Here is a 27,965-nt window from a genome sequence, read left to right as displayed (position 1 = left end):
GTACTTACTACTCAGTGGTTGTAAAGAAAAAGTGTGTATTAAGCCTGAAGATTTGCATTTGATTATGTTGTAAGCTGTTATAAAGAACTGACATTTCCCTTCTTTAGTTAACACAGATAAAGGAAATGCCTGTAGTGATGTAACCAGCCTTTTTCTGAATGTTGTTGTTCTGGGCTCTGATTGACCTGGAGTTTGAAATTACCCAGCAGTTGCTGGCTGTTGCCTCAGTTTCAGCCTAGGAGAAGAGAGAGAGAGAGAGAGAGAGAGAGAGAGAGAGAGAGAGAGAGAGAGAGAGAGAGAGAGAGAGAGCTGTTTGTTGAAACCCTGTAAAAACAGTTATATTTGATAACTGGTGAACAGCTATAGGAACTATTATAATTGATCCATATTTCAGTTACGCATTATTGCTTGCTGATTGCACATTTTTTGTTCATTGTTCAATATATTTTTAAGACAATAAACAATTGTTTATTGCCCCTATCTGTCTGGACTGATAAAGGATCCTGGTGGTTTGTGTGTTGGGTCTGTGAGTGCTTTCTGGGAACTGTGGGACCACTGGGAGTGTGGCTCCAGTAACCTAGAAATCACTGGGGATAATTTGAGAGTGGGAGACTAGCCCAGAGGCAGTTGTGACCCAATCGGTGGAAGGAGGGTGCTAGTGTAGAGCACAAGTGGCAGGAGCAGGTGGACCTGAGCTGTGCTGGGGTAGACCCTCTAAGTAGCCACGGGGTAACCACAGGTGGGTGGCTAGGCATTTTGTGACAGTGCCCACATGGACTTATTGCCTATGTTGTAGCTGAGGGTGACATGACTTCCACAAGGTTACAAGAACCATCAGTGGGAAAGTAGTATTTGATCCCTTCCATAAAGTGCAGGCTGCTGATCTAACCACGAGACCATGCTTCTACTTTAAATCCATGACCAGTATGACCAGTTTGCTGACATTTATGTGAGCCTCATTGGAGGTGCATTTAAAAAAATATATGTGTACTTATGCATGCTACAAAGCAGTTCTAAAATGAGCTCCTGTACGTTGTTTTTGAAGGTGTATATATATATATATATATATATAAACAGATCTATCTATCTATCTATCTATCTATCTATCTATCTATCTATCTATCTATCTATCTATCTATCTATCTATCTATCTATCTATCTCTATATGTAGATATAAAATTTATAGATCATGGTAATGGTCAGTAGAATTTAGGAGGGAATAGAAGGATTAAGGGTTCCTTTTATAAAGTTGCACTACCACTAGCAGCTTGCTAAATGTGAAGAAGCCCATGGGAATAGAATTGGCTTCCTAACATTAAGCACACTTCTAATTGGTAGCGCAGTTTTGTAAAAGGATCCCTAAGTGAATAGTTAAGAGGATCATGAAGAGAAAAGAAATTCAGCAAGTTCCCACCGAAGGTTAAAATTAGGGCTGCATGTCGATTAAAATTTGTAATCGCAATCAATTACATAATTAAAACATTTTAATCACATTGAAGTTTGTTTATCTATTTATATATTTCCCGTTGCAGCTCTTTGTGACTCTGGGCAAATCACTTAAATCTCCATTGCCCTAGGTACAAAATAAGTACCCATATAATAATATGTAATTCGCTTTGATTGTAGCCGCAGAAAGGCAGTATATCAAATCCCATCCCTCTTTCCTTCCCTAGAGGACTGATAATCTCCTTCCCTTCCAACCCCAGACCCAACTATCTCCCTTTCTCTTCCTTCTCTCCCTCCAGGCCCATTATTTCTCTCTTCCCCTCCCTCCAATTGTTCAGCACCTCACCCTCCCTCCACTCCACCCTCATGAGTAGCAACATACAGTTCTTTTCGTAGCTGCTGGAGCTTCCTGCTTTGGCAATAGCTTCCACTGGTGACCCATCCAGTTCTGCTTGCAGATCTGATGGTCACTCCACTCCCCCCACTCAGTGTTTGGCATCTGCCCTCTCAATTCCCCTCTCCTCCCAGTCTTCCTTCAAGGTGGTCTTCTTTTGGTCCCTGGCAGTGACTACCTGTGCTTAGGTCCAAAGCTTTCCCTCTGACTAATCCCACCCATGCAAAAACAGGAAGTGATATCAGAGGAGGCAGAACGGGCCAGAGGGAAAGCTTTAAAGCAGACCGCAGGCACAACTGCCGCTGCTGGGGAGCAACAGAAAACTATTTTTAAGGTAGGCTGACGGGCAGGGGGGATGTTGAATCCTGATTGAAAGAAAAGGTGCTGAATCATGCTGAGGACAGGGGTCAGGAGTGGAAGAGAGCAGAAGAAATATTTAGAGGAGTCAGGAGATGCTACAGCAGTATTAAATTCTCTATGATTTAATTTTTTATTTGCGGTTGGTGATTAATGCAGTAATTGCATAGTTAATTGCGATTAACTTGCAGCCTTAGTTAAAATCACTCAAACTAACAATTGCATAGAAAAGATTGGAAAATGAAAGTATCAAAGAATATAATTTGTCTAAAATTAAATAATTGTGAGCAGAGAGACAATAAGAAGGGTTATGTGAAAATGTGTCTGTCAAGGTAAGTTAGAAATATAGAAAGACAGAATCATGACAGCAGATAAGGGCCAAATTTTTTATTTTATTTTTTTGTTACATTTGTACCCTGTGCTTTCCCACTCATGGCAGGCTCAGTGTGGCTTACATATTATATACAGGTACTTATTTGTACCTGGGGCAATGGAGGGTTAAGTGGCTTGCCCAGGGTCACAAGGAGCTGCCTGTGCCTGAAGTGGGAATTGAACTCAGTTCCTCAGGTCCAAGGTCCACCACCCTAACCACTAGGCCACTCCTCCATCACAAATGGCCCTTTAAGTCTGCACTTCCTCAGTAACCACTAGCTACTCCTTTACTCAAAGGATCTCACATGCCTGTCCCACGCTTTCTTAAATTCCAACACAGTCCTCGTCACCACGACCTCCACCAGGAGGCAATTCCATGCATCCACCACCCTTTCCATGAAATAGTATTTTCTTAGATTTCTCCTAAGCCTATTTCCTCTTAACTTCTTTCTGTGTCCTCTTTAAGTTAATTTGATCTAATGGCAGAGAGGTGAAACAAAATGACTATAAATATGCTGAATCAATATGGACTTATCGGAGGGAAATTATATCAAATAAAACATTATGTACTTATGTACTAAATATTTAAAGATGCTGATCCAGGAGATCTGACCCACCACTTTGGAGGTGTCATTCATTTATTTTTGAACACTTGGTGAAGCAGCCACACAATGGGACAGCTATCTACTGTCATGACAGCCAGTGTACAGCACTGAACCAAACTCTATGTGTCACAACTGCTGTCACAACTGGCTGCTCCTCTACTCTGTCCTGTTACATGATACTCTCCTACCCATGTAAGGCATCTACCATGGGTTTTTCACCATGCTGGCTGGTTTTAACATATGGTAACCATTAGTGCAGGCCCAAGCTAATTTCTGTGCATGGTAAAACCCATGCTAGCTGCATAATGTAACTTAGTAAAAGGGCCCCTTTGTAATCTTAAGCAACAACATTTTAGAGGAAGATACAAAAGGGTGAATATCTTTGAAGACTGTGGGACTGGATATAAGTAGTTTGGAAAGCCTGAATTACATGCTGCAGAAGAAAGAAGAGGCACCATGTAGGAATCAACCAAAACTGCAAATGTTTCTGATTCTTCTTTACTGTTCAGACCATACGACTCCATTACTAAAACTCTATCACTGGTTACCCATTGAAAAACACATTACTTACAAGATAGCTCTTCTAACATTTGAAGCAATCCGAGTAGGTCTTCCAGATTACCTTGCATTTCTCATCATCCCCTACCCTCCAGCAAGGGTCTTTCGCTCCATTAGCGACCACCGCCTTGTCCTTCCTAATGCTAAATCTGCTCATTACAAATCTACCAGACATAGGGCTCTGTTTACTAAACTGCACTGTAGGCGCACTAACTTATTAGCATGCACTAATGCTAGAGACACCTATATATTCCTGTGTGTGTCTCTAGCATTAGGGCGTCTACAGTGCAACTTAGTAAACAGGGCTCATAGTGCTTTTTTCTTCCTTTCCCATTTTTATTTGGAATTCTCTCCTGCTTTCAGTATGCAGTGATTTATCTCAGAAATCCATTAAGGCAAATCTGAAAGCCTTTCTCTTTAAGCAGGCTTTTAAGGAACCGGGTTGACGGGATCTCCAGCATGAGATATAATTTAAGGGGTCTTTTACTAAAGCTTAGATTGAGTTATCTGCAGCAGGACCCATTTTATTCCTATAGGGCCCTGTTGCAGATAACTCGAACTAAGGTTTAGTAAAAGACCCACTTAAATTTTAACCTTACTCTATCCACCTCTCTGCCTATCCCTTACCCCTGCTCTTTGTATGAATGGTTACCTTTACTATCGAAACTGGCATTCCTTTCTTGATTTCTTGAGACTGCAGTTATTTAAACCATTTTGCTCTGCCTTCGCATCTAGAGCGATCTAGTAAGTCTAAATAAACTATAAACTACCTCTTTTTCATTTAGCCCCTTTCCAGTTGGCTAGCAGATTTTAGGGCAAATTGGTTCCCTATGCTCTTTAAGGGGATCTTTTATGAAGCAGTGGTAAGCCCAATGAGGGCATACTGCTCGCTAATCCAGAATTATCACCATGCTACCACAGCAGTCCAGTGGTACTTCCCACCCCCAGCGTGTGCCACTTCCAGCGCTACAAAATAATTTTATATTTGTAGTGCTGGTGTTTACCTGGCAGTAATTGGGCAGTGCTGCACGCTTACCGGTTACCGCTGGGTTATCGCAGGAGCCCTTACCGCCACTTCAATGGGTTGTGGTAAGTGCTCCCCCCAAAATGGTCACACAGCAAGTGGTTCACTTGCTGCACGGCCATTTCTTAAAAAAAAAAAAAGACATCACACGCCCAGTTTTACCGCAGCATGGTAAAAGGACCCCTAAGGTTCTTCATGAACAGACAGAAAGTCTTTTAAGGCCATGGTCTTCTAAGGTTTTCAGCACAAATCCAAGTCTAATTAAAACAAAAATATATAGCAGACCTTTTAGGTGTTGATCAAATTTAAAGGGACCAATATTCAGTCACCTGTGATTAGCATTTTTTTTATCCACAGAAATTCAATGCCGGCCATATCCAGGCTCCAGCGTTGAATTTCCAGGTATACGGAGCCGGCAAAAACATAGCCGGTTAAGTGTGATATTTATTTATTTATTTGTAGCATTTGTATCCCACATTTTCCCACAGATTTGGAGGCTCAATGTGGCTTACATTTGCCCTAATGGTGGTTGCCATTTCCGAGTGATATGTCGAACTGCATAAAGATAGGACACTTTAATGCATCCTAACTATGTGGTTACTTTGGCAAGTTAAGTGCTGAATACTTACAATGCCCCCAAAATAGCTAGTTTTGCATGGGGCGCTAACTGGACATTTTCAGTGGCACTGTCCGATTAAATGCTGCAGAATATGACCAGTTATCCCAGAACAAGCGCTTTAACTGGCCAGGAGCTATTTTGGGCTGGTTAAATTACTTTGAATATTAACCCAAAACCTTTACTGGGAAACATTATGCGAGTAAAAAATTAGTATAAGTCATACTCAAAGGTTTAGGCATCCGTGGTCAAAATTATGTTTCTATGAATCCCTCAGTGCACAGAAGCTGACTCAACCTCTACATGGTACAATGTTAAACATGAATCCCCTCTGCAATGTTTAATGTATAACTACTGCTTTTATTTACAGTTTTTTATAGATTGAAAATAAATAGTAACTATGGCATGTGCAAAAGTTTGGACACTCTTTTATTAGTACTTTGTAATACCTTTTTTGGCAGAAATAACAGTTTCCAAACATTTTCTGTTCTGTATATTAATAACAATAAGCATGAAATGCACCAAAGGTATGATTTAAAGACAGATCATATAATTATAATTATATAACTAAATAAAAACATATATATATATATATATATATATATATGAAAAAAATATAAATTGTATTAAAAATATTTAAAACCATCACTCTGTTGTGTACATCAAAGCATATATATAGAGTGTTTAGTAACTACATGATAATCAAAATTTCTTTTTTAGTAAAACATTATTAGAGCAGAAGTTGACCAAAATGTAAATATATAAGATCTGATATTCACCGCTAGTTTCAGGGGTAGGAGAGGCTCCTATCCAGTTAAATAGTGTTAAGCAACAACAACGAGGAAAAGGATATTTTCATATGCTGGCCCTGCATTGTGGAACTGCGTAATGTCCCTTCTTATATTAGGTTTTGCAAATATTTAAAGACTGGTTGTTTTAGCAAAGCAGGAGAAGGGAGCCAGAATGCTTGATTTATCATTCGAGTGTGGTTAGTTTAGATCCCAGAACTAGCTGAGCTGTTCACCTGACCAGTGTGCATTTTTACTGGAGAGATTTAGATGTGCTGGAGTGGGGCTTTAAAGACAACTTCAGAAGTTGGAGAACAAGGCCAGTGCCGGGCAGATTTCTATGGTCTGTGCCCTGAAAATGGCAAGGACAAATCAAGATCAAGTACACATATGTAGTATTGCATCATACCTCATGCTATGAGTTTGTCTTGTTGGGCAGACTGATAGGCTTTCACTTGTGGGATTCTAGGGATCTGTCCTGTCACTCTTGCTGTTCAATCGATTTCTGACCCCATTAGCTATGCTTATTCAGTCCACCGGGATTTCTTTTCACTTTCTGAGAAGCTCTGAGCGAAGAGGACATTTCTCTGGGTAAGTGAACATTTTTTATACTCTTTGCTTTGGTGGTTTAAAGATTGATCTTTAAAAGAGATAAGGTAAATTTATTGATAAAGACAGAATTTAAAAAAGCAAACTTTATGAATTAGTCTCCCTACCCTTTTCCCCATAATTTCTAAAACTTGAGCCACAGTATACAGCATTAACAGATAGCCTCTAGAAGGCACAGTAGGGATTGTAAAATAGCCCTGAGGGGTGTATCTACAAGTGGGGAGGGAGAAGAGGTGACTCCTGTTTGGAGGGGAGGAGGAGGGAGGGAGACAAACAAACAGGACAAAGCACAAATTTTCGGCTTCCACTGAAAAACACAGTCAGTTTCAGTTGAAACTAAAACCATGGCTGTAGCCTTTTGGCCAAAACCAAAAACAGGCAGAAAAAGGTTTGGGCCAGTTTTTGCACCATAACTAAAACCGAAATTCAGTCAGGTTCTAATTGTTACCTGCTGTCCTGGGCGCTTACCTCCATTGTCACTTGCTATCTTCTTTCTCCATTACTTTTTATAGAGCAATTTTCAAAGCTATTGCCACAGGAAAAGTATTTTACTTGCATGTATGGTCTTTTTGAAAATTGTCCACCCTGTATTGGGCAAAAATACATTGACTGATACGTGGAGGGGCATAATCGAAAGGGATGCCCAAGTTTTGCTGAGGACGTCCTCGCAAAACGTCCTGGTGGAGGGACGAGGAAACCCGTATTATCGAAACAAGATGGACGTCTATCTTTCGTTTCGATAATACGGTCGGGGACGCCCAAATCTTGACATTTAGGTCGTCGTTAGAGATGGTCATCCCTAGACTTGGTCATTTCTGATTTTTGGCGATAATGCAAACCAAGGATGTCCATCTTAGAAATGAACAAATGCAAGCCCTTTGGTCGTGGGAGGAGCCAGCATTCGTAGTGCACTGGTCCCCCTGACATGCCAGGACACCAACCAAGCACCCTAGGGGGAACTGCAGTGGACATCATAAATTGCTCCCAGGTACATAGCTCCCTTACTTTGTGTGCTGAGCCCCCAACCCCCCCCCCCCAAACCCACTACCCACAACTGTGCACCGCTACCATAGCCCTTAGGGGTGAAGGGGGCACCTAGATGTGGGTACAGTGGGTTTGTGGTGGGTTTTGGAGGGCTCACATTTACCACCACAAGAGTAACAGGTAGGGGGGATGGGCCTGGGTCCGCTTGCCTGAAGTGCACTGCAGTACCCACTAAAACTGCTCCAGGGACCTGCATACTGCTGTGATGGACCTGAGTATGACATTTGAGGCTGGCACAAAATATTTTTAAAGATGTTTTTTTAGGGTGGGAGGGGGTTAGTGACCACTGGGGGAGTAAGGGGAAGTGATCCCCGATTCTCTCCAGTGGTCATCTGGTCAGTTCGAGCACCTTTTTGTGGCTTGGTCTTAAGAAAAACAGGACCAGGTAAAGTCATCCAAGTGATCGCCAGGGACGCCCTTTTTTCCCATTATGGGTCGAGGATGCCCATGTGTTAGGCACGCCCAAGTCCAGGATCTATGACAGTTTCAGGTATTATGACCATTCCTAATCGAGCAGCAAGCAACTATAAGGAGTAGCCTAGTGGTCAGTGCAGTGAACTTTAAACAATGAGAGCCAGGTGTAACTCCCAATTTAACTCTTGTTTCTGTACAAATGAGTGCGCCTTCCTGGATCATAGAAATACCTAATGATATACCTAATGATATACCACCTTTCTGTGGGGTTAGTTTATGAGTTTCAAAGTGGTGTGACATTTATTTTAATGGTAGTTTAGATTAGACATTTAAGAAAGGGCTAAAAACATTTGTTCCAACAGTCTAATGGCATACAGATGAGAGAGGCTGTTTTTATTAAAGTCTGTACAATGTTTTGTTTTATGAACTTTTATTTTCTGATATTTTATATTTTTATTTTATTTTTAACTGTTAATATGACCTGTTCTGTTGATTTAACCATCAGCATACTGTTAATTTATTGTGCATGATGAAAATTAACAATATGCTTGAATATGATTCTGAAACGTTAGGATTAGTTTACTCTCTGAAGATTGACTTGGTTCCAGAAACAGCATTAAAACCCTTTTAACAATCCTCTGCTAAATGATGAAAGCCTTGAAGACAACAAGTTTAAACTTATGATTTGGAAACCACGAAAATGTTTATTTCTATATTATTTTATGTCTTGTAAAATAAAATGAATACAATATGAAAAAGAAAATTGGTTTAACTTTTTTGGGATGTACATGGGATATGTTAAGATTTGTTATTTTAAAACTAACTCATGCTGTGTTAGCATAGGTCCCATCTTACGCAATGAGGCATAATTACTAATAACTAGGGTTAACAGTAAAATAACACATCTTAACAGTAGCCCACATTGATAACTTCCCCCACTTTGACATTTTAAGGGTGATATTTCCAAATTCATTGATTAAATATATATTATACATTTTAACCATATGGATTAATTCCTACCTGTGATCAACCTACATTGAGACAGATTTTAAAAACTCCTTAAAGACAAGATAATAGCAGATCGCATCCAGGAAACAGTTAATATTGGCTACACAGAGACTGACTTGAACAAATATACGCAGAGGAAGATAAAAAGTTGAAGCTAAAACATCAGTTTTTACTAAATAATACAAGAATATTGATATATGAAAAGGTGTAAAACAGACCAAAAAGGTTACCAAATTTGCTATTACAATTTTTAATGATTTATTACCAAGGGAAGTTTGAGTTTTTGATTGCATTTTCTTCCTCAGAATTACAATGATATTAGCTGTGCAAAATGTCATTATTATGACGCTGCTCAAGAAAACAGTTTCCAGCATTGCAACCAACCTTGTATTTGTCCAAGTGGTATTAGAAAACCCATAGAAGCACTGAGTCCCATTACCGTTGTTGCTTTCATGCAGTTTATAAATGAAAACACTTGATGCACTCCAAACAATGATGCAGACTATGAAACAGGCTGCCATAGCTTTCTTGGGGGATCTCAGTTTTTGGGAGCAGAAAGGGTACCTGATGGCAATGTATCGGTCCACGCATATGCACATGGAGATCAAAATAGTCCCATACATGTTTACAAAGTAAAGGCTTTCTAGGAAAGAGCAAAACGTTGAACCCAGCTTCCAGTCATCTTTCCAGTTGTAGGCATACATCTTAAAAGGAAGAGTGAAAAGCAGAAGAGTGTCTACAGTAATCAGTGATACCACATAGGTTGTTGATTCCATCCATTTCTTGATCTTAACAAAAACCATCCATAAAGCCAAAATATTAAAGAGTAATCCTAGAATAAATGTTGGGATATACACAATGATTTGGAAAAGTTCCACTTGTTCACTGATACCCTTGATCTCCATCGTTTGTATTCACTAGAAAAGGAAGACAGAAGGTTACTAATTTTAATACATTTCCAAATTGAATTTCTGAAAGAAAATACAGTTTCAGATAATGATACTTTGTTCTGATCAGTTGGCAGTTTGTTTAATTTTATAGCTACAGGAAAGCCTAAAAAAAGTCTATCTAAAAATGAAATACATAGGCAGACACAACCAATAGAAGCTCATCATTTTTCATTAGCAGTTCTTAATCTCTTCCTACAAAGTCTGCTATACCAAATAGCTTCCTTGCTACTGTTTTATCTAAAAGGGCTACCCTAAGAAGGTATTTGCCCAATTATACAGGCTGTATGAAAATTGGTTACGCTTTTCCTGGGTAAAAAGTATGCAATGGAGTTCAACAACACAAATATTTTTACCTATTAATAAAAGCATATGGACTCAGACTAGGGTTACCTTGGGAGATACAGTAATATATATAATTTTTCATTGTCAAAACTACATGCATTATTGTTTATGAAACAAATACCCACAGAAAAAACAGTTACAAATCTCATGGGTACTTTTATTGTGGCAATTGCCATAGGGAAAGTCTTTCCCTTTGATAATTGGTTAAAAGATCATGGAAAAAGGTACCTGCAGGCTTTACGGCTGCCCTCAGAGTTTAGAAAATTGCCCCCTTAATTTATAATTGGTTGAGTTTGTGTGTTTGTCACTGCTAGTTACACTGAAAAAGCATAGGAGTAGATATTCAGCATGGTTTCAGTAGGTAGGAGAGGCTCCTGCCCATTTAAACCATATTGGGAAGGCCAGCTGCTGATATTCAGTAGCACTTAGGGGTCCTTTTACTAAGGTGTGCTGAAAATGGCCTGTGCTAGTATAGGCACATGTTTTGGAAGCATGCAGATCCACTTTTCAGTGCACCTGTAAAAAATACCCTTTTTTTGGGCTGTAAATGGACATGAAAATTGGTGTGCATCCGTTTTGGGTCTGAGACCTTACTGCCACCCATTGACTTAGAGGTAAGGCCTCATGCGTTAACCAGGCGGTAATCATCAATACGTGTACAATGCCAATTACCGCCCGTTTAGCGCCATACGCCGGAAAATAAAATATATTTTCTGGCATGCATAGTGGATGCATGTAAAAAATAAAATTACTGCCCGGGCCACGTGGTAGCTGGACGGTAGTTCTGAATTGGCACGCATTGGGTGCATGTAGGCACCTAAGCAGCTTAGTAAAATGGCCCCTTAATCGGGTACTACTGCAGAATATTGGCTCTGACCAACCCAACTCTGTCTGGGCAATAGGGCTGATGGGGAGGGGGTAAACAGGGCAGTTGCCCTGGGCCCCACAGCTTTAGGGGACCCCCATGGGATGGCGTGTCATCACTTCTCTCCACCCCAGTCTGATGCCCCCTCAGCACTTTCCCTCTGCTGCAATCTACCTAGGTGGAAACAGGAAATTGTGTCAGAGGGGGGTGGACCAGGGCTACAGGCAGCATATCAGAGGGGGGGGGGGGGCTACAAGCAGCACATTAGAATGGGGGGGGTGACAAACAGGGCAGCTGCCCTTGGCCCCACAGCTGTAGGGGACTCCCAGGGGATGGCATGTCTTCACTTCTCTCCACCCCTGTCTGACATCTACTTTAAACTGCATTTTTCTTAGCAGTGGCTCACCAACATGACAGCGAGTCTTATGTGCTACCTGAAGCCCCCTCAGCACTTTCCCTCTGCTGCAATCTGCCCAGGCAGAAACAGGAAGTTGTGTCAGAGGGGGATGGACCACAGCAGAGGGAAAGTGCTGAGGGAGCTACATCAGGATTTCTGCCATTTCGGTGACCCCTGCAAAGAATAATGCAGTTTAAAAGCAGACCAGAAAGGTGAACGAGATGTTAGATGGGGGTGGAGAAAAGGGAAAGACACGCTGTGCCATGGGGGCTCCCTGAAGCATCTGTTTTTGAAGTAGATGGGGGGTTCAAAGAGAGGTGGAAATGCTGGACCAAGAGTGGAGGGAGGCAAAGGAGAAGAAATGATGGGCCCAGAAATAGAGAAGAGGAGAGAGAGATGGTGGACAATGGGATGGAGGTAGGGAAGAGATAGGGAAAGAAAGTGGACCTAGGAGATGGTATGGATGGAAGGGGAGAGAGAGATGCACTGGATGGGAGGGCTGTTGGGAAGAGAAAGGGAGAGATGGTTGTCGTGGGGGTGGTGAGGAGGGAGAGAGAGAGAGAGATATGGGATGGGAGAGTAGTTGGGAAGAGAAAAAGAGAGACGGATCCAGGGGTGATGGGGAAGGACGGAGAGATGCAGGATGGAAGGACAGTTGGGAAGAGAAAAGAAGAGATGGTGGACCTGGGGGTGATGGGGAGGGAGGGAGAGATGCTGGATGGGAGAGTAGTCTGGAAGAAAGAGAGAGATGGACTTGGGGATGGAAGGGAGAGAACAAAGGAAGAGGGAGAAATGTTGGGTATGGGGTGGAAGGGAGGGAGAGATGCTGAATAGTGGGATAGAGGGAGGAAAGCGATGCTGCATCAATGGGAGAGGGAAGAAGAAGAACAAAGAGGGAATAATGTTTGACCATGGGGTGGGGAGAGAGAGGTGGAGAGATGGACCCATGGGAGGGGCAGGAGAGAAAAGAGGTGGGACAGGAAGATACTAGGGGGTGGCGATAAAGGGACAGGTAGATGTCAGAAAATGAAAGTGGGGTGGGCTACAAGAGTGCAGAAAAGGAGAGGGGATTCTGGTAGAACTATGTAAGAGAGGTCAAAAGAGGGTGGCAAGAAGATGAATAAGAGGAGAATAGTGAGAACAGAGGTAGAAACGTGGTAATGGGGAGTAGATGGAAGAAAATACGAGATGGGGAAAGGAGTGAAATGGGAAACTGATTGTTAGCTGAAAATAAAAAGAAGGAGAAGGTGAGAAAGAGAGTGAAATTTGAGTAAACTGAGGCAGATAAGAAGAAAAGGGAGGAAAGAGCTGAAAGAGAAAATTCATTATATTAGAGACAGATGTGGAGGGGCATAATCGAACGCGAACGCCTATCTCCATGGGCGTCTATGTCTGAAAATGGGTACGTGAAGAGGCGGGACAGACCGTATTTTCGAAAAAATGGATGCTTTTCAGCTGGGCGGTTTTTTTTTTTTTTTAGCAATAATGGAAACTAAAAACGCCCACCTCAAAAACATCCTAATCCGAGCCATTTGGTCATGGGAAGGGCCACGATTCGTAGTACACTTGCTCCCCTGATATGCCAGGACACCAACTGGGCACCCTAGAGGTCAGTGTGGTGGACTTCAGACAACGCTCCCACATGCATAGCTCCCTTACCATGGGTGCTGAGCACCCAATCCCCCTCCCCCAAAACCCACTACCCACAAATGTACAACACTACCATAGCTCTTAGGGGTGAAGGGGGCACCTACATGTGGGTACAGTGGGTTTTGCAGGCCTCCCATTTACCAGCACAAGTGTTACAGGTAGGGGGGATGGGCCTGGGTCTACCTGGCTGAAGTGCACTGCGGTACCCACTAAAAGTGCTCCAGGGACCTGTATACATGCAGGCCTCTAGGACTTGTTGCTGCTATATAAAATTGGCACACTAGTTGACACCTGAAGACTAATCTCTCCGAAACGTCCTTTATTGGAATAAGCACGCTTACTCACAGTTAACAGCAGATCAGAGTTTGTGCCCCACTGGCAACGAGTCTCCCTGGTACTGAGATTAGCAGTAGGTCAGAGCTGGCAGAATGGTGTACAATGCCCTCTTTCAGCCACATTCAAGGTAAAAACTAAGTTCTGTGACCAGTGACGACTCAGGGGGAGGAGCAAGATGGCGTCCTAGCTGAACTCACAGACGCTCTCAAATTGTTTGCTGCTGAAAACGAAGATTTTTCCTGGATTTCGATATGCCTCATACTAAAAGAAAGGGGATTACAAAAGTGCAACCGCCAGTGGCACTAACGTCATCCCCTATACAGCAAACACTTGATCGTTTTGTGAGAAGCTTACCATTTGAATCCGGATTGGCGACACCCGCTGAGATCGGCACAGAAGGAGCTGCGTCGGTCAGGGACTTAGAGACCACGCTTTCGCCTCCGTTGCTGAAACCACCTCCTTGTCCCGCCGGAACCAGAGTGGAGTCAAGAGTACAAGCAGATACCGATGTTGTCTCTGACCTGTCTCTTACTGGCAGTTTTTCCCCTGATGCACCGGTGGAGAACATTCTGAAGCAAGAAATGCCCCAGGAGGTGACTATGGCAGCTATATGGATGGCGCTTCAGAGATTGACTATTGAAGTGGCTAAATCCACTAAAGAAGTTTCTTTGCTAACAAGTAAGTTGAATTTAATGTCAGAATCTTATGACGAAATAAAAAGAGAATCTTCAATTCAAATTTCTGCTATTAAAGAAGAGACCACCAAAGTTAAAACAACGGTAGATGCTCTTGTTAAAGACAAACTTTTCACTGCTCGTAAAATAGAGCAGATAGAAAATTACAATCGACGTCTTACTCTTAGAATGTTAAATTTTCCAATGTCTCCTGCTTTGACGCCTTGAGATTTTCTTAAGAAATATTTTCAAGAGATTTTGAAGTTAACTCCTGCAGAAAGTCCTCCTTGTAACAAGGTGTATTACCTACCTAGTGTTCAAAAATCGGGAGAGACACTTGAATCTCCTGTTGTAGATATGCAAAACTTAACTGCATTACTAGAGGACTCGAAAATTGAAATAACATCTAGACGAACTCTCATAGTATCTATGGTTTTTGAACAGGACTTGAATCTGATTATGAAACTTTATTTTAAATATTCAGCAACACTGTTCTATGGTCAAAAAATTTGGGTCTACCCCGATGTTACAAAAATAACACAGCAAAGACGAAAACAATTTCTTGCATTAAGAGATGAAGTGAGAGCACTGGGAGCAATTTTTACTTTGGTATATCCTTGTAAGTGTATAATTCGAATGTCTGGCATTAAATACATTTTTTTTGAGCCACCTCAATTAAAGTCTTTTCTGGACGCTAAAATTCCATCTACCTGAATAACAAAACTGATTCAGCAATTAAAGAAGAATTAACAAATAGGACTATGCCAATTTGAAGCTATTTCTTTTTTTCTTTTGGACTATATTTCTCCTTAAAATTGTATTAGTCTCCTCCCCCCACCCTTTGGTGGTCTAAGAAAGAGTGAAAAGATTGCTTTGTTTAATATATGCTAGATTTAGCATTTATTTTTCCTTTGAAATGTATCTCTGTTTTACTTTGCAAACTGGATATGTTTGTATTTTTGTGAAAATTATAAATAAAAAAAAAACCAAAAAAAAAAAACTAAGTTCTGTAACGTGGCTAACACGTGAAAGGGATCTAAAGCTGGCTTACAAAAATGGCCACTACCTCATGGACTACCGGAAACAAAACAGGGCATACTCTGACCCAGTAAACAGGGGGAAAAGTACCATGGGAGTAGAGCCTACCAACTACCAACATCGTGAGCATATGCCACAAGCTAGTGGAATCACGGAGCCCAATACCCTTCACCCACCACAATGCATTGCTGATGTGACTCTGCAGTGCGCATAACAGAAAGGGTGTCACACTCACCCAAGAGCCACATCAGAACCACGGAAAGGCTGTCACAGGATAGAACACATTCTGCTGTCATGGAGGTGGGTACGGCATTTGAGGCTGGCATAGAGGCTGGAAAAAAGTTTTTAAAGTGGGTTTTTTTGGTCGGGAGGGGGGTTAGTGACCACTGGGGGGAGTCCGGGGAGGTCATCCACGATTCCCTCCAGTGTCATCTGGTCAGTTGGGGCACTTTTTTGGGACCTGTTCGTGAAAAAAAAAGGGTCCAAAAAAAGTGACCCCAAATCACGGTAAACGTCTTTTTTTTTATTATCAGCTAAAGACGCCCATCTCTCCTCGGCCGATAACCACGCCCAAGTTCCGCCTTCACCACGCCTCTGACATGCCCCCATCAACTTTACTCGTTTCCGCGACGGATTGCAGTTGGAAATGCCCAAAATCGGCGTTCGATTATACTGATTTGGAGGCCCACGGGAGAAAGATGCCCATCTCCCGATTTGGGTTACAATATAGGCGTTTTTCTCTTTCGATTATAAGCAGGATAGTGAGGGAATGGAACAAGAGAAAAAAGAGGAGAAAAGAAAAATGGACAACAGACACTGTAAAGAGAATTAGTAGGAGATAGGCAAGAAAGCAGAAAAGAGAAACTGGGACCAAAATGATGGAAAAACAAAATGTCTAGACATCAAAGGTAGGAAAAAGTGTTTTATTTTGAATTTATTAACTGGAATATGTTAGCTTTGGAATATGTGCATCACAGATATTTTTTTTTGTATTATATTCAGTGGCATAGTCAGGCAGCTGATTGGGGGGGGGGGGGGGCTTGAGCCTAAAATGGGTGGATGGCACTAAGCCCCACCAACTGAAGACCTCCCTCTCTGGTCTAGCAGCCAGAAATCTTCAAATCTTTGCAGCTGGTGGCAGTATCCACAAGCTCCCGAGCTTCTTCTGCCAACCCCTACCATGCATGTTCTGTTTTCATGCATACATGAAAGCTGAGCTGGCACGAGGGAGTGGAAGCTCTAAAATACTGCTACCAGCTGCAGAGCTTGGAGAGTTCTGGTCACTGGACCTGAGGAGGGGGAGGAGGTCATCATCAGATGATGAGGCTTGGGTGATGTTTTTTTTTTGGGGGGGGGCTAAACCCAAGGTGGCAGGCCCAGCCCCCCTCATGGTTATGCCACCGATTGTGTTCAGTACAAAATGAAGTGCATTTCTGTTTTTATTTTTCCAGTGTTGCAGTACCTGCCAAGTTTTTCTTGGGGTTTCCAGTTCAGTTTTGGTGTTCATATTTCTAATTTGTGATCCCTTGTTCTGTATCTGGTGAAGGTCTGTCTGTGTTTTGTGTGTGAAGAAGTAATTTAAAGTTGTTTTATGTATGGTACAATACAATACAATACAATACAATATAAACTTGTATTCCACATATACTGCAAGTTTCAATGCAAATAACTTCAGAAATTACAAAGCACACATATAACAAACCAAAAAATAATGCATAATTAATTATCTTAATATAAGCATTTCCTGAAAATATATGTCTTTAAACATTTTCTAAACATTAGATAATAGTTCAATTTTCTGAACATTGGCCCAATCCTTAATACTTTCCATGCTCAACTACTGCAACGCCATTTACACTGGATGCAAGAACCATCAAATTAGAAAACTTCAAACAGCACAGAATACCGCTGCACATCTGGTCTGCAGGGTACCACTTTACTCAAAAGCTCCCCTTTACTTCTAAAATTACATTAGCTCCCATTAATGGCCAGAATTACCATTAAAGTATGTGTATTTGTATACCAGAACTTGCATGATATGTCTCTTTCATACGTGCAAAACCTCATTGAACTGCCTAAACAAAATAATCTAACTACTTCTAGAGGCTTCTTTTCTCTTCACTATCCTTGTTGTAAGAAAGTTATCTACAAATCTATTCATACTGCAGGTTTTTCTTATCAAAGCACTAACAAATGGAATTCATTACCTAAAAATCTTAGATTCCTAGTAGACAGCATGTCCTTCTGCAAAAAGCTGGAAAACATTCTTGATAAGTACTGCTTTTAATAATGACAAAATATGATTCAACTCTTAATGATGTTATCTGTCTTCAATATTTCTCTGAATGTAATAATCTATGTCTTTTGGCGTGACAATAATCTATGCTGCCAGTGTGGTAATGCCGACACAACCCATTCATTTTGAATGGGATGTCAGGTGGGTTAACCTTTTATTGTTAGCCAATGCTGTTTACTGTTTGTAAGCCACACTGAACCCGAGCCAGTTTGGTATAATGTGGGGTATAAATATCATAAATAAACCTATTTCCTTATGGCAATCAGTACAGAATTCCAAATATGTACAACTTGATAATGAAGAGTAGCATAATAAGCTCTTTTCAAATGATAGGGTTTTGGATTGGGAAAGAAACCAATGAAAGAATTCTTGCGGATTTGTGGATTTCCTTCTCCAAAGAGAATATAATACAAATTTAATAAGATGGAGCTAAACCAGATAGTATTCTATAAGCCAAGGTGAAGATCTTAAACTCTATTCATGTCATGATTGGGAAACTGTTATGATTGTGGTCAGAACCCCTCTCAAACTTACCTTTTTCCTGGTGGTCAGCTTCTTAGCTGGCTTCTGTTTCCTGTGTCTGGCCTTTCTGAGCTAGCTCTGTCTCTCTATGCTGGCAGCTCCCAGCAGCATGGCTCTAATTGTTTCACTATACTGCAGCTGTGTGTGTGGACTGAGTTAGCTCTACCTCTCTCTGGGTGTACTGGCTTCAAGTGCTTCACGGTGCTGCATTGGTGTGGGTTGGGCCTCTCTGGGTTTCAGTATGCTGTCTGCCTGGGTCTAGGGAGTGTGACATCATCAGGGAGGGCCTTGATAAGGAAGTGGTGTTCTTCCCTTCAGGGCCTTTGCAACGTTTGCTTTTGGCTACTTGCTTTAGGTCCAGGTTAGTGTTAGTGCAGTGTGCACTTGTGACTGTGTGTTTAGCTTTCCTGCTTTTCCCTTGTGGTTCCCCTGCTTTGGTGCTTTGGAAGCATTGCTGTGTGTAGGGCTTTGGAGGCTCTGTTGCTGATAGAAGTACTTCAGGGTTTGGTGTTGTTAGGAACACTGCAGATTTGGCTGTTAGAAGTACTTCTGGTGTTTGTGCTGTTGGGAGCATTGCAGTATTTGCTGTTTGTGTTTGGTGCTTTGGAAGCACTTTTGGCTTACGTGTTTTGCTTCCCTGTTTTTTCCCTTGTGGCTCCCCTGTCTTCCCTTTTAGTGCTAGGAGCTCTTCTGGTTGTTTGGTGCGTGGGAGCACCTTAGTTAGTTTAGAGTTGTAAAGCTCCTGTAGCTTGGTGATCAGAGCACCTGTGTTAGGTCTGCTGAAGTTTGGTGCTTAGGAAGCACCTTTATTAGCTTATGTGTTTAGCTTCCTTGCCTTTCCCTTGTAATTCCCCTGCTTTTCCTTTTGGTGCTGTGAGAAGCACTCCTGTTAGGTCAGTGCCTAGGGGCACTCCTGTTAGTATAGGGCTTAGGAAGTCATTTTGTTAGTTTACTGTTAGGAACACTTCTGTTGGTTTAGGGCTTGGGAGCACTTAGGTCAGTTTAGGATTTAGGAGTACTTCTGTTTCTAGTCCTGGTCCCTGTGTCATCCGGTATCCGGTAAGTCCTGCCGGCCACTCGAACCCAAGGGCTCAACCCTTGGGGGGGCAGTGGCTAAGTGCAGGTGAAACTGTACAGACCAGTCCAGTGTGTTCCAGTCCGGTGTGCTCCAGTCCAGTGTGTTCCGGTCCGGTTTGCTCCAGTCCAGTGTGTTCCGGTCCAGTGTGTGTTCCAGTCCAGTGTGTGCCAGTCCAGTGTTCTAGTCCAGTGTTCTAGTCCTGTGTCCTCCAGTCCGGGGGATTCCAGTCCTTGTGTTCCGGCTCGCTGGGCGGTGCCTGCAGTCCTTGCCGGTGCCGGTGTGCTTGCCAAGTGTTGGTTGGGGGGTTTTGCCTGCTGCTGCCGAGGAGCGGCAGCAGCCTAAGGGCTCACATTTGCTCCAGAGCCCGGCCTCGCGGGCTCTGAACCTGAGAACCTGACAGAAACAATGTAAAGATTTCAACAATGGCATGACTCTATTAAAATGGTTGGCCAAGAAAATCAACCTAGCTGCAGTGTTTTGTACTGTCTGCAGTACTGTGAACAGCAACTTAGTACTACCAGCGTAGAAACAAATTGCAGTAATTTAAAGACCTGAGAATCCAACAAATTTCTGATTCTATGCAATTTTCTTAAGTGAAAGGATTTTTTAATTAAAGAAGATATCTGCAACTCTAGTGTAAGTTGACTATTAAACAATACTCCTAAAATTTTTATCTGGGATTCAAATTGAAATTTTAAATCATCTTCTTGAAGAATCAATAAAAATTTGATCCTTATCTTTATTTAGTTTTCAAAAAGTGATCTGCTATCCATCTTTCAAGCTCTTGTATAAAATTTGCAATGCTACACGAAGTATCAGTAGGTGTGTCATCAACTGGTATCAGTATAGTTATGTCATCTGCATATGTAAAAACCTTATTTATTTATTTATTGCATTTGTATCCCACATTTTCCCACCTATTTGCAGGCTCAATGTGGCTTACAGATTTTTGTTATGACATAGTCATTCCAGGATGTCAAATACAATTAGTAATGTAAAAAGATTAAGTAAGGGAAGAGAGAAGGAAGGTGTTAAGCAGGATAGTATAGAAGGTGGACTTTAATAAATGGGTGGGTTTGTGAGGTAGTTTTGTAAGGCTATGTGTTCTCTTTGTATGCCTTGTTGAAGAGGTGTGTCTTCAAAGATTTGCAAAAAATTAGTTGTTTTGTCAATAGTTTTCAAGGTTGTAGGTAGTGCATTCCACAACTGGGTGCTCATGTACGAGACGGTGGTGGCGTGCATCAGCTTGTACCGGCTGATGAAGGCATGTAACCTAAGGAACTTCTCAGTGCATTAAACATAGTAGGGGACAAAGGAGACCCCTACAGGACTCCACAGAACAGCTTCCAAGAAGATGAAAGGGATTTCTGAAATCTTACTGCATATAATCATTGAATTAAGAAATCCTCAAACCATCACAGTACATTACCTTCTACCCCAATAGAACTTAATATTACAACATAAGACCATGGTCCACCAGGTCGAAAACACTTGATAAATCAAACTGTAATAATACAGCTTTCTGACCTTTCTCTAATATCAATCTTCACTCTGCCAAGATAGCCCCAATTAATGACTCTGTGCAATGATACTTTCAGAATTCCGATTGTGAAAAATGCAAATATTAAATCTATCCAAATATGATGTTAATTGGGAGGTGACCAGATCCCCCCATAATTTTAATGAATAATGGAATTGATATTATGGGTCTATATAGTACCTGCTCATAATTGGATTGTAAGCCACATTGAACCCGGAATTTGTTTGGGATAATGCAGGATACAAATGTCATAATAAAATAAATATATAAATAGAAACCTCATGCGTTCCCATCACAAAGTTCTTAATTATAGGTGTAAGAATATTTCCCCAGTAAGTGAAAAATTACCATCTTTGAATTGATCATCCAGCCATTGCTTCAATATTACAAAAAAGAGTTCTAGGGCTTCCCACATTACATAAGGAGGACAACTGTCCAATGAACAATATGGTGAACAATACTTTATAAAAGAGCTCTTAATTCAATCTCGTTAACAAGCTCAAGATTGGTCCAAAGTCTATCCACAGGACTACCAAACTCTTCATGAGTTTTAAACCAATCAATAATCTAAAGAGTGTGTATTGGGATTAATTTGAGTCCTAATGGTATTCAGTTTATTATGAAAAAAGACAGCAAGATTATCTGCCGTCGGAAGTGCCACACTATTTGGATCTCAGATCTGTGGTCCCTTTAAAATGATGTACAAATTTGAAAAGCTTTGCTTCATTTAGTAGATCTTCACCAATTAATTGAGAATAGTAAGGTCTTTTTAATTTTAATTAACTGTATTTTTGAATTTCCATGCTAATTTACTACTCTCATTAGTGGTTTTGTGCCATAGTCTTTCTAAACACCTACAATATTTCTTCTGACTGATTAATTCAGAATTGAACCATACATTAATTTCTTTCTTTCTGGAACCATTCTTCCTCTTCATTAGTGCTATCTCTTCCAGAATATCATTAATAATTTTATCCCAATCATCCGAATAGGAAGTTTCCCTTACTGGATCTGATACTAAGCTATCACTAACATTACAAACACTGATGGCTCAAGCCTACCTCTAGATAAATAGCTAGTTTTTTTCTACCAGTGAGAGATTGGAGGAGGGGGCAGGGAGGCGAGAGGATTGGGGGACCCCCTCCTTAATTTCTGCTCTGGGCTCCAGCATGTCTAACTGTCACAGTGGTGACTGTTTCCTTGTCTGTGCTTACCTCGCCCTCGGGTGGCTTGAACTGGTGGCTGCTATGAACTGTCACACATTCCAGACTTCAGCTCAGTCCAGTCCGGATCTTCCAGGCTGCCAGACTTGCTTTACTTGTTTGTGCCTGAACAGCACCTGTAGCTGCCTTGTGATTCCTGCAGCTGAACTTCAGCTGCTGATGGGCTTTATTAGCCACCTGGAAACTTCTGTGTTTGCCTTTGCATCGTCTAAGGTCCCTGGTATGTGGGTGTGCTCTGTGCACTTCTGCCTAGTCCAGTTCTAGTCTGAGTTTCTTGCCTGGTTCTAGTTTGTTTGTGTGTAGTTAGCTTTGGTTTTATTGCTTAGTTCCTAGTCTTGTTTCTGGTCTGCATTTCCTTGTCTTGTGTCTGTGTTCCTTTTTAGTGGCTGCTTGGCAGCTTTCAGTCCTGACTCTCACCTGTCTGTGTTTCTGTCTTAGTGGCTGCCTGGCAGCTTTTAGTCCTGACTCTGTTGTGTGTTTCCTGTTGGTATCCAGTTCCTGCCCTGTCCTGTAAGTCCTGCTGGTGCCTGCACCCAGGGGCTCAACTCCTGGGGAATGGCGGTCAAGCCAGTGGCGTAGCCAAGGGTGGGCCCAGGCCCACCTACTTTGGGCTTAAGCCCACCCAGTAGCAACACACCTATGATGTGGCTGGCAGGGATCCCCAAGGCCCATCAGCTGAAAACACTCAACTACTGTCCCTCCTGCATACCTTATAAATAGCAGATCTTTGCCTGCAGCAAGCAGCGACTGATACATACTGTTCGTACCGGCCCCACAGCCTTCCCTCTGATGTAGTCCCACCTATGCAGAAACAGGAAGTTGCATCAGAGGGAAGGCTGTGGGACCAACATGAGCAGTGTGCATTAGTTGCTGCTCACTGCTGGTGAAAATCTGCTGTTTAAAAGTTATGTGGGGGAGGGGGGATGTTTGAGAAACCATATGGCATGCAGACGAGAGAGGGAGAGACCAAATTACTTGTCTGACAGGGTGGAGTTCTTTTGCCCACCCATGTTGGGCCCAGGCCCACCCAAAACTGGGTGTCTGGCTACGCCCCTGGGTCAAGCGCAGGTGAAGTCTAGCTGTTGTTGCTCTGCCTGTTCCAGCTTGTTTGCCTCTTCTGCAACTCCAGTTTGGGGTTCCAGTCCTGTTCTGCCTTGCCTCGGGTTTAGGGGTGGTTTTGCCTGCCACTGCCACTCCACGGCAGTGGTCCAAGGGCTCACAAACCTTGTGCTTCCGTGAGAAGCGTGACACTAACACCAGCTCTGCTGGGCAGTGCCAGCATAGTCCTGGAATGGGTCATGGAATTATGCAGACTCTCATTTTATTCAGTGTTGGTGGCAAGCCTATCTTTACCTGCTTAGGTATGCGGGTGATGGAAATGAATATCACTCAGCACCCGCATGACTTCCAGGTTACTGCTTGATCCCAGATATTCAATGTTGGTGCTTAGATATGACCCAGCAGTAAATACTACTACTATTACTAATCATTTCTATATGAGTGGAGGAGTAGGCTTTGATCCTGGGGAACTGAATTCAATTCCCACTGCTGCTCCTTGCGACTCTGGACAAATCACTTAACCTCTTTGATTGTAACCACAGAAAGGTGGTATATCAAGTCCCATCCCCTTTCCCTTTCTCTACAGTGCTACTTGATGTATGCAGCACTGTACACATTATATGCAGGTAATTTTCTCTGTCCCTAGAGGGCTCACAATCTAAGGAGCCCTTTTACAAAGCCATGGGAGGGCTAATGCGTGGGTAGCGCATGCCAAATTGGCACTACTGGTAAATCCAAGTTTGACGCATGACGAATCTTGTGGTAGAAAATATTTTTCTATTTTCTACAGTGGGGGGCATTCCTGGTGGGAAATCGGCAGTGCAGCCACGTTGGTGTGTGCTGCATGGTTACCGCTTGGGCAGTACATGAGTCCTTACTGCTAATTCAATGGCTGGCTGTAAGGACTCTGGTCATAAATAGGTGCACGCTAGTTTTAATTTTTGCGCATGCCCATTTCCTGGCCCATTAAAAAATGGCCTTTTTCCCAGCCATGGTAAAAAGTGGCCCAGTGCGCACCCACACTACTGCAGGCCACTTTTTACCATGGCTTTGTAAAAGGACCCCTAAGTTATTTTTGCAATGAAGGTCACAAGGAGCTGCAGTGGGAATCAAAGCCAGGTCGCCAGGATCAAAGCCTGCTCTACTAACCATTAGGCTACCTAAGCTTATTTCTTCCTGTGGATATCTGCAGCTTAAAATCTGCTGTGGGTTGAAAATTGGCCTCATAATTATCCTTCTTTATCTAGCCATTCATAGCCTGATTTTGTAACAAAATTGAAATGTGAGACCTAAAAAAAAAAACCACCTATTGTAAGTAGGAATGTGATTTTGTTCACAACAACACAGGAAATGTTAACAACATATCCCCTGTTGTTCTATGCTGTTTACAAATAAAAAGAGGCAGAAAAAAAACCCATTTTCTTTCTCAGATTTATATTGTTTTGTGTTTTTTTTTTCATTTGCCAATAATAGCATGCACTATTTGGAAATAGTTAAACTTTGAAGCTTATTACCAGAGGATGTGGTAACAGTGGTTAGCGTACCTGAATTAAAAAAAAGGTTTGGACAAGTTCCTGGAGGAAAGGTTCATAGTCTACTATTGAGTTAGAAATGGGGAAGTCACTGCTGTCTCAGGGATTGGTGGAATCTTGCTACTATTTGGGATATTAACAAAGGCAACAGAGGAGTAGAACTCAAGTGGAAGCAACAAAACTTCAAACATGTAAAAAGTTCAATAAAAACAAGCTATGAGGCATCAGATAAGCATTTAAAATGAGCTATTGGATCTCTTATAGCACAAAGCCATTCCAAGTCCAAACTCCTTTCAAAGTCATCAATCATTTGCCTCCAAACTGTGAACAAGTTTTTACTATATTCAAACATGGAAGACTTGCAAAAAGCAAACAACAAAATATAAAATCACCCTACTCAAAGTAAATGGCACACTGGGCCATATTCTATAACTAAGCACGTAAATTTTGGAACACCAACAAAATGTCCATTTCCCTGCCCCTTTTTGCCTGTATGTGTTAGATGTTCTGCACACATCGTTGCAGAATATGCTTAGCAAGTTGTGCACCTAAATTCTAATCAGTGCCAATTAGTGCTCATTATTGCTTGTTAAGTGCTGTTATCAGCGCTCATTAGCTTGTTAAATTATGCGTATTGTTATAGAATCCACGCTGATTTCAGCCAGTGCCGATAATTGCCACTTAAGTATTTATTAACACTAATTGGCATTAATTAGAATTTACGTTCACAACTTACTATTCTGTAAAGTCATGTGCCTAAATGCTAATGAGCGCTGCCAAAAAGGGGATGTGGTCATGGGCATGGAATGGGCAGGCTGTGGGCATTCCAAAACTCTAAGGGCGGGATTATAGTATACACCAACTTAGGGGCCCAAACTGCGATAAAACGGGGTCCTGCGCTAGCGGCAGTAGCTGTTTTTTGCTGCATGCAGAGGCCCTTTTTACTAGTCGGGTAAAAAGCCCCCCCCCCCAAAAAAAATGGCCATGCGGTAAGCTTGCACTTGCCACAAGGCTATATTGGAGGGAGCACTTACCGCCCTCCATTTAGGTGGCAGTAAGGGCTCCCGTGCTAACCTGGCAGTAACCGAGCAGTGATTTACAGCCGGGTAACCCCTGCACTAGAAAATCAGACCCAATTTTCTGTAGTGCTGGAAGTGAGCGTCTGACGTCATAAAAGCTATATATTAGCCGCCGACAGTCTGCAGTTAGTCGACAGAAGAGCGTGGAGAAGCAGTACTGACCTGTCTTACAGTATGTTTGAGATTGTTTTTCGTTTTGAAGAAACTCAGCACAATTTAGGTTACTTGTTTTTTCCTCTTTTTCTAGAATGTGAATTTGAAGCCCTGAAGCAGCCGTGCGAAACGCTGGCCACCGTCAGCTTAACACATAGATAATAGAAGTGAGGGAACAGTACAACATGCGGATTTGAGAGTTCTCACTATAAAGATAAGTGGGTTACCAAGTAACATATAACCGATTGAACTGTTTATGAAAGTGGAGTATACATATATCCACGATCAATTTGGTATCAATTTAATATTTAAAGCAGGTTTTGGCCAAGGATGAAAGCAGGGTCTTGGGAACCGGTGTAGCTTCCGCAGATCTATTGAAGACCTGGAAGCTCCTTGAGGCCTTTTTCCTGCTAATACGAAGATAACCTCCATTGGAGGTAATTTTGTAATTTACCAGCAGCAGATCCTTTTGTATTAGCATGTGCATAAATTGCACTTCTGCACTCTCTCTCACAAAGTCACATTAAAAATCCAGGTCCTGCAGTACAGACCAGAGAGGGTGTGGCAGTCAGGGCAGAACAGGAAGGCTGTGGCTCAGACAGACAGATAAAATTCTTGAGCACAGTCAAGCCAGAGAAGCAGCTCTACAGCATATTCCTCCACTACACATGTGCAATCTATCAGAAATCTGGCTAAGGTAGGCCAAGATTTATCGTGGCTCTTGTGAGAATCCTGTTTCTTGAGGCCTAGCTGGAGCCAAGCTAGGATTTGTGCAATACTGCAGCTAGGATGTGTACACTGTGAATGTGAGTTTAGGGCCTGTCAGCAACAGGCCTGTTTAAAGATTGACCCTGAATCTCAAGAGAATTTATTCCTAATTTACTGTACCTGTGAAGTAATACGTTTCGGCGTATTTTTGTGTTAATAAAAAGTATTGCTTTACTTTTATTCACTTGTCTGGCTGTTACCAGCAGGGGCGTAGCCATACTTCGGCGGGAGGGGGGGGCCAGAGCCCAAGTGAGGGGGGCACATTCCCCCCCCCACCCGAACCCCCCCCGCCGACGCCATCTTTGACCCCTCCCCGGCGTCGCCAACCCTCCCCCGTCGCCGTTGCCATTGCTGTCGAGTACCTGTGCTGGCGGGGGTCCCCAATTCCTGCCTGCCGAAGTTCTATGTCTTCACTGAAGACTCTTCAGTCCGTCTCTGGGTCGGCACGTTGCTGCAGACTGCTGCAGCAGCTGATCTGATTCTGCAAGCGGGAAGCCGATTCTCTTTGCGTGGTATGAATCATCCTGACGTCCTGCACGTTCCTATGTGCAGGACGTCAGGACGATTCATACCACACAAAGAGAATCGGCTTCCCGCTTGCAGAATCAGATCAGCTGCTGCAGGCTGCAGCAACGCGCTGGCCCAGAGACGGGCTGAAGACACAGAACTTCGGCTGGCTGGGATTGGGGACCCCTGCCAGCACAGGTACTCAACGGCAATGGCGACAGTGACGGGGGAGGGTTGGCAACGCCGGGGGAGGGGTCCAGGGCCAAATCTGAGGGGGCCCAGGCCCCCCAGGCCCCATGTAGCTACGCCACTGGTTACCAGTGAAGGCCCCCACTCAACCCTCATTAATGCTATCACATATGGTTCTGGCAGTGAGATCTATGTTTCTCCATTTGAAAGAAGCCAAATTCACTAACCTCCAGGATCATGGATGTGAGTCTACTGAATTCTCATATCTGTAATTGTGGGACACTCCTTACTCAGTGGTATGGAACTTTGTGCTTCAAGTTGAGCTGGTTTGGAATTTCTTACAGGCATTGGTGGATTCCAGAAGCTTGAAGATTCTTATCTGGAGAGGGATAATAAACAGACTTCAAGCACATGAGTCAGGCAGCAAGATAAGACCTTTGAGCACAGTCAGAGAGGCCCAGGGAAGAGAAAAGCAGCTCTACAGAGGATGCCTCCACTACACCAGGGGCATAGCCAAAAGTCAATTTGGGAG

The 27,965-nt window shown here is 42.5% G+C and overlaps 1 long non-coding RNA gene across 1 annotated transcript in view; it reads right to left on the bottom strand.

The window, feature by feature from the left end:
* Positions 1-8,256: 8,256 nt before the first annotated feature.
* Positions 8,257-27,965, bottom strand: part of LOC115478742 — a 36,398-nt gene continuing 16,689 nt past the window's right edge. The window contains exons 2-3 of the long non-coding RNA XR_003943569.1: positions 27,661-27,812; positions 8,257-10,152 (exon numbers count right to left, since the gene is read on the bottom strand). This is a non-coding gene — a long non-coding RNA (uncharacterized LOC115478742). The remainder of the gene's footprint in view (positions 10,153-27,660; positions 27,813-27,965) is intronic.

Source organism: Microcaecilia unicolor, chromosome 10 (genome assembly GCF_901765095.1).
Source record: "Microcaecilia unicolor chromosome 10, aMicUni1.1, whole genome shotgun sequence".
NCBI lineage: Eukaryota > Metazoa > Chordata > Amphibia > Gymnophiona > Siphonopidae > Microcaecilia > Microcaecilia unicolor.
The sequence above is the reverse complement of the archived record's forward strand: the minus strand, read 5'-3'. Positions and strand labels throughout refer to the sequence as shown.